We start from the raw sequence: 14,577 nt of genomic DNA on the forward strand, positions 1-14,577 counted from the left end.
ATTGCAAAGCTTCACTGGCCTCTGATGAACACATTTCACCCCGTCTCATTTCTAAGTGATTTATCCCTTATCCAGAAATTCTGCTTTCAAATCCTAGAATCTTCTGCCAGGGGAAGGAACCTGCCTGCATCCCTCTGTTTAAGAATGTTGTATGCTAGCTGGTACGTTTTGGCACTCCTGCTGTTCATTGACAGCTTTCCTACTGAGGAGAAGCAGCATATTGCTAGGCCAGTTAAAGGCCTCCTGCATGTCTCTAAGGAGCAGCAAGTTTGGCTGCAGGCAACAATAAATGGCTGACACAGGGAATTACAGATGCCGGTAAAACTTTGTGGTGAAAATTCACTCTGATCTTCTCTCCCCCACTGTGCTGGAATTACTGAGATATGAAATCAATGGAAGGGGATATATTTTATCTGTAGGGGAACAGTCAAAGTTGCTCCAGATGTGTGGGCAGAGGAATTGCTGCTTGGTTAAAGTGTGGAATGCAGATGAAATAACCTTAGAGGAGTAGGAAAAGTTTCCTTCTAACTCACGTTTCTCATTACTCTTTTACCTAGCTTTCCTGTGCCTGAACAGCCACAGCTGCTGCACTCTATTCCCAGCCCGTGAACCTGCTTTCTCCTGCCCCTTATTCTGCATTCAACCTGCATCTCATTATCCTGACTTCATTTACCTCCCCTCACCTTTGTCATCTGAACCATCACTCCAGTCTGACATCCTGATAAACCTCAGAGCCTTAATATCGACACAACCCCTCCCTTGCTTGAGAGTAAGTTCGTCAAAGTGACAGGGAGTGGGCAGCAACAGGAAGAGGGTCACCTTTTATTCATGCGGTGATCCCACTTAAAGAACAGATAATGACCATTACAAATAGCAGACATGTTAAGAGCACTACTACCGTGTAACTGTTGGACACGTCCAGTAAGAGTTTAAACCATTTTCCTGCCTTTACTTCTCACTTAAATCTCAACTGCCAAAGCACAAATTCAGCTGCATTTAAAGCACAATCACCATTCTCTGCTATTCATGCCACAAAACATTGACGTGATCAACATTGGCTATGTTTCTCCCTCCAGAGATGCTGCATATTTCTAGCATTTTCTGTTTTTATTTCAGATTTAGTTTGTACTGAGTAGCAGCATTAATGAGAGGCTCGAACAGGACAATTGCATGTGGTACTTGGTGAGAAGACAGTGATGACTGCTCCAACCTGTCCTATTGAAGATGCCAAGCAAGAATGCTGTCATCCGAGGGGATTACATTGGATAATAGCAAGAGAGTGGTACAATGATTGCTGAAGGATTGGAAGGTCGTTCTCTCCCTCATTGCTGTTGAAGGATAGTGCCAGAGACATGAGTCTTGGGCGTAGTGTAATTGACATGATTTGTAGGTTGGACTCTGTAGTTCCCTTTATGATGTGTTTCTGGCTTTTGGTCACTCCTTTTTCTCTTACTATTTTGGGCAATTTTGAGCAAGGTGGCCTGCAACTCATGAATAACACAGAGCTAGATTGAATTAGAATGGAGCTGAGCTAAATTTGCCCGGACTTTTTCGATTTTGCCATTTGCACAATTTCTTTTATTTTTTGCTTATGGGTGGAGTTGGTGAGTTTCTTTGAATGGGTTCCATGTTTTTTATTGTTTTGTGGCTGTCTGTAGGAAGACAAATCTCAGGGTTGTATACTGCATGCATACTTTGATAATAAATGTGCTTTGAACTTCGAAGTTGTGAAGATATTATATGCAAGTGTGAAGAAAGGAGACATGAAAATGGATTGGTGAAGAGCAAACAAGTCATAAAGGCAGAGATAAAATGAAGTAGAATGGATAGGATAGTTCCAGAGGTACAGATGAGTGCACTGCAGGAAAATAATTTTCATGGGTGTGGATGAATGAAAAGTCAAATTAGATATGTTTCAAAGCACATAGTGAGGAGGTAGGATCCAACATGGGGAGAAAGCAGAATACAATCAGGAATCTAATAAACTCAGTGCAGATGAAATCAGTGACAAACATGACCAGGCACTGAGACAGCAAGGGAGAAAGAGGCTTTTAGGCAGACTGGCCATTGATATATGCATTTCCATCAATTTAATTACTCTGTGGTTGCAGTGAGCAAGCAACAGATGATGCCTAGACTTCAATATGAGGATGTGATAGGTATCGAAATACACAGCCACTGATGCCTGTGGATGGTCACTGCTGATGAATTTTTAAATTGCAACAACAAGGCATTACTCTAGTCCCCTTTGCTCCAATCATCAAACTGAGAATCAAGAGCCTGTATAATGAAACAGGTTTGATGGCTTCCTATTAATTTTAAAGACCAGCAAGTTGAGTGCTTGAAGATTAATTCCCCAGCTGTCACTATTGGTTGATCAAAGGCTACAGTAACAAATCTGTGTTCTGACCAGTAGGGCTCCAACCTCCAGTAAGGTAAGCTTCTTAGGGGTGAATTTTTAAAGGTAAAGCAGCTTAAATGTTTTCATTAAGAAAAAACAGTTTTCAAAAAGAAAGAATTACAGACCTTCCTAGTTAAAACGAGGGGTGTTCCTAAGTTTAAAGTTTTGTTAACTTTTTTTTGTAGTGCTTCGTACAATGATGTGGATTGCAAATCAACATTCTACTCAGGTTGTATTGTTTCAAGGTAACTGACTGTGGAGAGTGGATAATGTATTGGGATAGTTTGCAGTTTTTCTTTATCTCTGCTGTCTGAGCTTGCATCCAGCTGTGATGCTTATGATAGAAATATTATAAACATCGTCTGACCCAAATTTGAAAAACTATTTGTTTGCTCAATTGCATTAAGCAAGTAATTCAAGATTCAACCAGGGGTCCTAAGCCAAATCATAACCACAACACAATGTGCTTCCTTCATTTGATCAAGTCAGTACCTTCTGTTTTAAATGAGAACAATATTATTTTGTATTTTTGGTATTTGGAAAATATATTTTGAAAGAAAGAAATTGTTTTATTTATTCTGTGCCAGGGGTGTTAATATATTCAATTTATATGCAGGATAAGCACACAGTAATGCAATGAATTTGTTGCTCTGATATTAACATAACCTTCATTTAAACTTCATTAGAAATTCTGCAAACCTCAATTATTTGGATTTAATAAAGGTGCAAGTTCTTAATACAGTTATAATCTTAATATGTATTTCAAATGAGGTGGTTTTGACAAGCTTAGGCATTTTTCACAGTGCAATTCTGAGACTGTAATTCTGTAAATGCCCAGAAATTGGATTACGTACTGCCACATTTTTCTTTGCTCTGTGATCTAATTTCAATGGGAAACCAAAACTAATGGGAAATGGAGAATTTGCGAGTTGTACTAAGTTTTGGATTTTCATGCTGGGTGCTGTGTATGAAATGTAAACATTAGAGACCACATATACTTAGTGGTGGAGAATAATTTTCAGTGCAAACCTTGACAACCGTTTACCAACTGATTGGCCCTAATCCTCTACGTTCCCTTTAGCCCCCGAGCTCTCACCCCCACAGCTCGCAAACCAGCATAAATCCTGACATGCTTATGATAGAACTTTTATAGGACATCACCTGCCCATAATTGAAGAAGTATTGGTTGCTCATTTGCGCTGACCAAACAGCTCAATATTCAACCAGCTTTAGTAAATACCATCTCAGGTACACCAATGTGCTCCCTTTATTGGCCTAAGTCAATATCTTTTCTATTTTTAATGAAACTTTTTTTCTTGTATGTTTGAGATTTTTGGCACTTGGAAAATACCTCTTAGAGTCATAGAGCACTACCGCACAGAGACAGGCCCTTCGGTCCATCTAGTTTGTGCCAAAAATCTATTATTCTGCCTAGACTCATTGACCAGCACCTGGACCAGACCCCTCCCATCCAGGCACTTATTCAAACTTCCCCTAAATGTCGAAATCAAATGAGCATCTTCAATTTCTTGAAGAAATTTTTTCTTCAATATATACAATTTATATGTTGTGATAAATTAAAGGATTTTCAGACAGGCATGATAACTTGGGACTCCTCCACCACAGACATGAAGAGTGGTAGGTCCTCGATCTAAACATTCACTTGCTTGCTGGAAATGAACTCATGTAACTTTACAGTCATGACCAAATTCACAGAGTACATCTTGGACAAAGTTGTTGTCGTACCATCGAGTCATCATCGACTGATGGCAGCCCTATGGTAGCAGTCCAAAATGAGTTTGGTCCTTGCAAAGGCAGCTCAGTGTAGATAGCGTTGCGTTCATTGGTACCCTTATTGTGTGCATCCATCTCATTGGCAGACTTCCTCTCTTCCATGTACTTCCACCTTGCTGAGCATGATATCCTTTTCCTGGGAGCTGTTTCTTCACATGATGTGCCCAAGTATGATAGGCGCAGTCTTGTCATATTAGCATCCAGATAGAGACTTCGCTTGATCTCACGGAGGACTGATTCATTTGTTCTGTGAGAGGTCCATGACATGTGTAGTATTATTCGCCAGCACCACAGTTCAAAGGCGTCACTATGCCTCCTATCCTTCTTTACCGTCCAACTTTCATATCCGTATAACATCATTGAGAACACCATCCCTTGCACAAGTAGAATCTTTGTATGTAGAGATAGGTTCCTGTTCCTGAGGATCTTCTATAAATCCTTCATGGCTGCTCTGTCAAGAGCAATTCTTCGTTGGATTTCTTGACTGCTTACCGCTTTGGTGTTAATCATTGATCCAAGTAAATTGAAACTGTCAACCACTTAAATTTCCTCTCCTTTGAATTGAAATTGGTTGTGCTGCCGGTAGTCATAACCTTAGTCTTCAGATTAAGGTGCAGACCCATCCTGAGGCTATGTTCCTTGATATTGGTTAGTAGTTGCTTCAGGTCTTTTTGGATTTTAGCCAGTATTGTCATGTTATCAGCATAATGAAGGTTATTGATAATTCTGCCACCAATTCTCACCCTCAAATACTCCTGCTTCTCTGAAGATTTGTTTGACATACCAATTAAACAGGCGGAGGAGAGAACACAGCCTTGTCATACCCCTTACAGATGCTGTTTCTGAATCGCTTGGAACAAAGTATGGATTTCTATACAGCACGTTCATACAAATATGGTTTTGCTATGTAACACCAACATGACTCAGCTTGTCTGTAAGGCTCTGATTTAATGATGGAATGGAAGCTAAATCCACACTTATAATCCAGTGGTAATATCCTTCGATTGAACAGAAATCCTATCTTCCTGGTGATTTCAACATTTCCTTGAAGCATGCTACTGATGTGAAAAACTGATACAGATTAGTTTTCCATTTGTGTTAGGCACGTGGCCAAGTGGTTAAGGCGTTCATCTAGTGATCTGAAGGTCGCTAGTTTGAGCCTCAGCTGTAGCAGCATGTTTGTGTCCTTGAGCAAGGCACTTAACCACACATTGCTCCACACACAGACTTCCAATCTGCGGCTTGTAAGGCATGGAAATGCCCGACACAGGCCTCTCATAGCCTGAGTCGATGTTCCCTCCCTCCCTCCCTTCCCTTCCCATTAACCTCAATATATTTTTAGATCTTGCCGGCTACAGTTACTAACCTAACAGTCACTATGTTTCAAAGAGATATTTAAAATATTTTCAAGAAAACAAACAGAGACATAAATGCAGTTTATTTATCAGTCAATAAGTGTAAGCATTTGGTGGTGACCCCACAAAGCTGGGGGTCACACTTTGAGCTGTACTTTTGGGAAGACTGACCAGACATGAGACCTTAATCTCCACCTTCTGTCAACGTGAGTGCTCCAAGGATCCCAGGAATTCCCCCTTCATGAAGCTTCCAATCAGTAAAGTACATTGAATAAAAAGACAATTACTTCAATTGGAAGCTACAATAGCCAGTTTTACAAAAGTTGCAATAACCAGTTTTGGTACTGAAATATTTACTGACATATTGGCCATCTTTTCCCAGTTGTGTAATTCTTCCATTCTCTGCAGATATTCTCAAAAGGACATCTAAATATTCATTCTGTTAGTTTTGATTGGTGGCATACATATCACTCATTCGATCTAACAACACCACGATTCATAAATGTGTCGGTGACATCATCATTGGTACAGCTAATTTGGTGCAGTGACTCGAGTTCACAGAGTTTGAATTACTGGCAATGAGATCTGTGATTGCACATTTCTCCTGCATTATAATCCAGGTACAGCAGCTGAATGACAGCAACTCTGTGATTTGGTAGATAACACAAAGTAAAAAATCTATTTCACTCAGTGTGCAGACACAATTCAATACATGAACAGCTGCACAAAATACTTATAGTGAAAACCATTTAAAATCGACTCCTTTCCTCCTCAGGTACTATCACTACCCCCCCCCCAAAACTATGTGACCAACCAATGAACACGAGAACACCACAGCACAGTACAGGCCCATCGGCCCTTGATGTTGTGCCGACCCATATACTCCTTAAAAAAAGTACTAAACCCACACTACCCCGTAACCCTCTATTTTTCTTTCATCTATGTGCCTGGCAAAGAGGCTCTTAAATACCTGTAATGTTTTAGCCTCCACCAGCACCCCTGGCAAGTCATTCCAGGCACCCACAACCCTCTGTGTAAAAAAACTTACCCCTGATATCTCCCCTAAACTTCCCTCCCTTAACTTTGTACATATGCCTCCTGGTGTTTGCTATTTGTGCGCTGGGAAACAGGTACTGGCTATCCACCCTATCTATGCCTCTCATAATCTTGTAGACCTCTATCAAGTCCCCTCTCATCCTTCTACGCTCCAAAGAGAAAAGTCCCAGCTCTGCTAAACTTGCCTCATAAGACTTGTTTTCCAATCCAGGCAACATCCTGGTAAATCTCCTCTGCATCCTCTCCATAGCTTCCGCATCCTTCCTATAATGAGGTGACCAGAACAGAACACAATACTCTGTGTGGTCTCACCAGAGATTTGTAGAATTGCAACATGACCCCTCTACTCTTGAACTCAATCCCCCCGTTAATGAAGCCTAGCATCCCATAGGCCTTCTTAACTATCTTATCAACCTGTGCAGCGACCTTGAGGGATGTATGTGTGGTAAACCATATATATGTTGTAACTGGGTTAACTATCTGGACACACCCCTCTGCTGACTGTCCCTGTGGCTCCTCCCACAGTTCCTGTATAAAGGCGATTTCGCCTTGCCCCTCGCCTTCAGTCCAGGGGCAGACACTCAGCATGGAGGTTGTATTGTATAGCGAATAAAAGCCTTTCAGTATTTTACCCAACTTCAGTCTTTTGGAGTTATTGAAGGAGCTTCAATTTTATTCGCTGTAAATTTTAAAGCATGGAACACGCCCTGAGACCGGACAAATTAGACCTCGATCCGCAAACACCTGAAGCTGGAAACGCTTTCGAACTCTGGCTGGCCTGCTTCGAAGTGTACCTAGAGGAGATTAAAGTGACCGACCCTGTAGCAAAGCGCAGAGTTCTACTCTCCAGGGTCAGTCCACAGGTCTATTCGCTGATCAGAGACCAGCCGAACTAAGATGGCGCGATGAGCGCCCTCAAAAGACAATACCTGCGGCCGATAAACAGCGTCTATGCTCGGCACCGTTTAGCGACACGGCAACAACGGCCCGGGGAATCAAGTGCTGAGTTCGTCTGGGCCCTACGGACACTCGTGCGGGCCTGCAATTGCCAGGAGCTGACGGCGGCACAGCATGCAGAACTCCTAGTGAGAGACGCCTTCGTCACGGGGACCAGGTCAGCGTATGTGCGCCAGCGGCTGCTGGAAAAAGCCGATCTTACCTTAAGTTCGGCGATCGAGCTGGCCGACATGCTGGAGGCCGCTCTGCATAACTCCAAGGCTCTCCAGGCACGCGATCCCCCAATGGCCTCGTGGGCGCCACAGACCCCGCAACCCGCCGGCGAACCGACCTCGGCTGCTGCCAGTTGCAAGTCCACGAAGTGCTACTTCTGCGGACTCGAGAATCACCCCCGGAAACGCTGCCTGGCTCGACAAGCTACCCGCTCCAGCTGCTGAAGAAGGGCCACTTCGCCAAGGCCTGTAAGTCCAAATCGCGAGCGGGATCGAGCAGCGCCGCGTGCGAGACGTGGGGGTCGCCATCTTGCCTGCCACCATCTTCCCTGCACGCCACCACCACGTGCGAGACATGGAGGTCGCCATCTTGCCTGCCGCCACCTTCCCTGCACGCCGCTACCACGTGCGAGACATAGGGGCGGCCATCTTGGTCGGCGCCCCTTCCCACCGCCTACGACCAATGGGTGCTCACGGGGCACCCCACCGCGCCGGACCAAGACAGCGACTCAACTCCGGCCTCCGTGACCCTCGACCAAAGTGCTCCCCACCAGCTCGCAAGGTCAATGATGGACATCCTGGTGGAGGGGAGCACAGGACGAGCTGCCTGTTTGACACGGACAGCATGGAGAGTTTTATCCATCCGGACACGGTGCAGCGTTGCAGGCTCGCGATACGGTCGGTAAGTCAGAGGGTCGCCATGGCTTCCGGGTCGCATACAACAGACATCCGGGGGGGGGGTAGTGTAGCGACGCTAGTGGTGCAGGGCACAGAATATTGAGACTTTACGTTACTGGTCATGCCTCAACTGTGTGCCCCTGTGCTATTGGGGCTCGACTTCCAGAGCCACCTGAAAAGCGTGACAATGAAGTATGACGGGCCCCTCCCGCCAATTACTGTCGTAAATCCCCAGTTTTGTAGGAATATGTCACATACCCCGCTACTGACCGCCCACACACACCGACCCACACATCCCACCCAACACCATGCCAACAGCCGCACTAACGACATCACTTGCGGCCCCTCCACCCTCAGGATCCCGCCCCCACCGCTGTTCGCCAACCTGACCCCCGACTGTAAACCTGTGGCAACTAAAAGCAGGAGGTACAGCGCGGGGGACAGAGCCTTCATTAAGTCGGAGGTGCAGTGGCTGCTCAGGGAGGGGGTCACTGAGGCAAGCGCAGGTCCTTGGAGGGCCCAGGTGGTCATTGTTTGGAACGGGGAGAAAAATAGGATGGTCGTGGACTATAGCCAGACCATCAATAGGTTCACGCAGCTCGACGCATACCCTCTACCCCACATCGCGGATATGGTCAATCAGATAGCACAGTACAAGGTGTACTCGACCATAGACCTAAAATCCGCTTACCATCAGCTTCCCATCCGCCGGGAGGACCGCCCTTACACTGCCTTCGAGGCGGACGGCAGGCTTTATCAATTCCTGCGTGTCCCCTTCGGTTTCACGAATGGTGTATCTGACTTCCAGAGGGCAATGGACTGGATGGTGGACCAGTGCCAACTGAAGGCCATGTTCCCATATCTGGATAACATCACCATCTGCGGTCACGACCAGCAGGATCACGACAACAACCTCCAAAAATTTCTCCAAGCGGCCAAAGCTTTCAACCTCACCTATAACAAGGACAAGTGTGTGCTCGGGACCACCTGACTTGCTATCCTTGGGTGTGTGTCGTGGAGAACGGAGTCATTGGCCCTGACCCTGACCGTATGCACCCCCTGTTGGAACTCCCTCTTCCCAACACCCTCAGAGCCCTCAAAAGGTGCCTGGGCTTCTTTTCATATTACGCCCAATGGGTCTCTAACTACGCAGACAAGGCCCGCCCCCTGGTCAAGTCCACCACATTCCCCTCCTCAGCCGAGGGCCACGCGGCCTTCAGCCGCATTAAAGGGGACATTGCCAAAGCAGAAATGCATGAAGGCCATTCCCTTCCAAGTAGAGAGTGACGCCTCCGACTTTGTGCTGGCTGCTACCCTCAACCAGGCGGGAAGACCGGTGGCGTTCTTCTCCCGTACCCTTCAAGGCCCTGAAATTCGGCACTCCGCGGTGGAGAAAGAGGCCCAGGCCATAGTGGAAGCTATTAGGCACTGGACGCACTATCTCGCCGGCAAAAGCTTCACCCTGCTAACTGACCAGCGCTCAGTCGCATTCATGTTTAATAGCCAACAGCGGGGCAAAATCCAAAATGATAAAATTCTGAGGTGGAGAATCAAACTCTCCACCTTCAACTATGACATCATGTACTTGAGGAGATCAGGATGATGACCAGGGACTGCCAAGTCTGCGCAGAGTGCAAACCGCACTTCTACCGACCTGAAAAGGCACAACTCATCAAGGCCATCCGCCCCTTTGAGCGACTAAGTGTTGACTTTAAGGGCCTCCTTCCCTCCACCGACCGCAATGTGTACTTCCTTAACATTATCAACGAGTACTCGCGGTTCCCCTTCGCCATCCCCTGCCCTGATACCACTACCATGTCAGTTATAAAAGCCCTGCACAAGCTGTTCACTCTGTTTGGATACTCATGCTATATCCACAGTGACAGAGGGTCCTCGTTTATGAGTGACGAGCTGCGCCAATATCGACTGGCTAGGGGAATTGCAACTAGTCGGACCACGAGCTATAACCCCCGGGGGAATGGACAGGTGGAGAAGGAGAATGGCACGGTGTGGAAGGCCACACTCTTAGCCCTCAGGTCAAAGGGACTGCCGGTCTCTCGCTGGCAGGAGGTCCTTCCCGAGGCACTCCACTCCATCCGCTCCCTGTTATGCACATCCACCAATGTCACCCCTCATGAGCGGCTCTTTTCTTTTCCCAGAAAGTCGACCACTGAGACCACCCTACCAACTTGGCTGACGTCCCCAGGGCCAGTGCTGCTCTGGAAACATGCGAGGAGCAATAAATACTCCCCGATGGTCCAGAGGGTTCACTTACTTCATGCGAACCCCCAGTATGCCTATGTGGTTTTACCTGATGGGCGGGAGGACACGGTCTCCATCCGCGACCTGGCGCCCGCAGGAGCACCGGGCCCCTACCCTGAACACTCCGTGGTGACTATTAACCCTGTACCCACGAGACACTGCGCACTCGAAGCCCGACACAGACACCACACGACGCTCCCATACTGGGCACACGCACGAGGGATTACCAATGCCTAACGTACTGACACCTCAAGTCAGGCCGGAGCCAGCACAACCGCCGTCGCCAATGCAATCACCACTGGTGCTACGTAGATCACAGCGACGGACTCGACCATCTGATAGACTTGACCTGTAAGTATACTTGTTTTAAATATTGTCAATCACTTCAGCCCGCGGGACTCTTTAAAAAGCTGGGTTACCTGTCTGGACACGCCTCTCTGCTCACTGCCCCTGTGGCTCCTCCCACAGAGTCCTATATAAGGTGATTTCACCTTGCCCCTCGCCCTCAGTCCGGGGGAAGACACTCAGCATGGAGGTTGTATTGTACGGCGAATAAAAGCCTTTCAGTATTTTACCCAACTTCAGTCTTTTGGAGTTTTTGAAGGTGCTTCAGTATGGATTTGAACCTCAAGGTCCCTCTGTTCATCCACACTCTTAAGTAACCGATCATTAACCCTGTACTCAGCCTTCTGGTTTGTCCTTCCAAAATGCATCACCTCACACTTATCCGAATTGAACTCCATCTGCCATTTTTCTGCCCAACCCTGCATCCTGTCTATATCTTCTTGTAACCTTCGACAACCTACAGCTCCATCCACAACTCCTCCAATCTTCATGTCATCCACAAACTTACTCACCCATCCTTCAGTCTCTTCATCTAGGTCATTTATAAAAATCACAAAGAGCAGGGGTCCCAGGACAGATCCTTGCGGCACTCCACTATTCACCGATCTCCAGGCGGAATACTTCCCTTCCACTACTACCCTCTGCTTTCTTCCTGCAACCCAATTTTTTATCCAAATGGCCAAGGTTCCGCTGATCCCATGCCTCATGACTTTCTGGATGAGCCTCTCGTGGGGGACCTTGTCAAATGCCTTGCTAAAATCCTTGTAGACCACATCTACCGCCCTATCCTCATCAATTTCTTTTGTACCTCTTCAAAAAACTCAATTAGGTTCGTGAGGCACAACCTTCCCTTCACAAAGCCATGTTGACTATCCTTGAGTAGACTGTACTTCTCCATATGCTCATAGATCCTATCCTTAAGAATCCTTTCCAATAGTTTGCATACACCGACGTAAGACTCACCGGTCTATAGTTCCCAGGATTCTCCCTATTACTTTTTTTAAACAAGAGAACTACATTTGCCATTCTCCAATCCTCCGGCACCTCCCCTGCAGCCAAAGAGGATTCAAAGATCATAGCTACTGCTCCAGCGATCTCTTCTCTCACTGCCCACAGCAACCTGGGGTATATCACATCCGGCCCTGGGGACTTAGCAATCTTTTTTTAAGAAATTTTAATCAATTTTTAAGAAAATCCAACACAACTTCTTCCTTAATCTCCACATTGTCCAGCACACAGGCCTGTTCTATTTTGACTTCACCATGATCAAGTTCCTTTTCACTTGTGAATACTGAAGCAAAGTATTCATTTAGGACCTCCCCAACCTCCTCCGCCTCCAGGCACATGTTGCCTTCTTCATCCTTTAGCGGCCCCACCTTCATTCTTGTCATCCTTCTGTTCTTCACATACGCACAGAACACCTTGGGGTTCTCCTTAATCCCTCATGCCCAGGCTTTCTCATGCCCCCTTCGAGCTCTCCTAAGTCCATTCTTAAGCTCCTTCCTGGCTACCCTATATTTCTCATGAGCCCCTCCTGCTTCCTGTTTCTTATATCTAACATATGCTTCCCTCTTCCTCTTGACGAGTTGCCTCACGCGTTTCGTCAGCCACAGTTCCCTTTTCCTACCATTTTTTCCTTGTCTCACCTGGACAAACCTATCCTGAACCCAGCACAAGTGGCCCCGAAACTTCCTCCACATAACTTCTGTGCTTTCACCCTTGAACATCTGTTTCCAATTTACTCTCGTGAGTTCCTGCCTCATCCCTTCATAGTTAGCCCTTTCCCAGTTAAGCACTTTCCCATTTTGTCTGTTTTTATCCTGTTCCATAGCTATGCTGAAGCTAAGGGAATTGTGGTCACTCTCACCAAAATGCTCCCCCACCAAGAGGTCTGCCACCTGACCAGGTTCATTACCCAGAACTAGATCCAGTATGGCCTCTCCTCTCGTCGGCCAGTCCACATACTGTGTCAGGAATCCTTTTTGTACACACCAGACAAATTCAGCCCCATCTATCCCCCTTGCAGTCAGGAGGTGCCAGTCAATATGAGGGAAGTTGAAATCTCCCATAACTACAACTCTGTATTTCCTGCACCATTCTAAACTCTGTCTGCTTATCTGCTCCTCGGTGTCCCGAGGGCTATTTGGGGGCCTATAGACTACTCCCAGCACAGTGATTGATCCCTTTCTATTTCTGACTTCCACCCACACCGACTCAGCGGACACTCCCTCTGCAGCGTCCTCCCTTTCTATAGCCGTGATACTATCCCTGACCAGGAATGCTACTCACCCCTCCACCCTTTTCTACCTCCCATCCTATTCCTTTTAAAACACCTAAACCCCGGTACCTGCATCAGCCGATCCTGCCCTTCCTCCAGCCAAGCTTTAGTAATGGCCACAACATCGTAGTTCCACACACTGATCCATTCTCTAAGTTCATCCCCTTTATTCCTAATACTCCTAGCGTTGAAATAGACACATTTCAACCCCTCTAACTGGCTACATCTATGTTTTCTCCCCTGACTGTCCTTCCTCACCCACTCAGAACACATAGCATCATGGCCTTGTCCTTCTACCATAATCTGTGCACTCACATTCTGCTTCCCACCCCCCTGCCAAACTAGTTTAAACTCTCCCCAACAGCTCTAGCAAACCTGCCCACCAGGATATTGGTCCCTTTCCAGTTCAGGTGCAGCCTGTCCTTTTTGTACAGGTCAGACCTTCCCCAGAAGAGATCCCAATGATCCAGAAATCTGAACCCCTGCCCCCTGCACCCTGCACCAACTCTTCAGCCACGCATTCAACTGCCATAACTTCCTGTTCCTACCCTCTCTGTCTCGTGGCACAGGCAGCAATCCCGAGATTACCACCCTTTTTAACTTCTTTCCCAACTCCCTATATTCCTTCTTCAGGACCTCATCCCTACTTCTATCTATGTCATTGGTCCCCACATGGACCATGACATCTGGCTGCTCACCCTGTCTCCTGAGAATACCGAGAACTTGATCCGAGATATCGCGGATCCTGGCGCCAGGGAGGCAATAGACCATTTAAAGTTCTCAATCTCTCCTACAGAACCTCTTATCTGTCCCCTAACTATCGAATCCCCTATCACTACTGCTCTCCCCTTTTCCCTCCTTCCTTTCTGAGCTGAGGGTCCAGTCTCGGTGTCAGAGACGCAACCACTACAACTTGTCCCTGGTATGTCGTACCCACCAACAGTATCCAAAACAGTATACTTATTGTTGATGGTAACAGACACAGAGGTGCTCTGCTCTTTCTATCTATTCCCCTTCCCTCTCCTGACAGTCACCCAGTTACCTGTCTCCTGACTTTTAGGGGTGACTATCTCCCTAAAACTCCAATGTATTACTGCCTCTGCCTCCCAAATGATCTGAAGTTCATTTAACTCCAGTTCCCTAACTCGGTTTGACAGGAGCTGCAGCTGGATGCACCTTTTGCAGGTGTAGTTATCAGAGATAATTGTACTGTCCCTGACTTCCCACATGCTACAATCG

This window comes from Mobula birostris, chromosome 9, assembly GCF_030028105.1.
Source record: "Mobula birostris isolate sMobBir1 chromosome 9, sMobBir1.hap1, whole genome shotgun sequence".
Lineage (NCBI taxonomy): Eukaryota > Metazoa > Chordata > Chondrichthyes > Myliobatiformes > Myliobatidae > Mobula > Mobula birostris.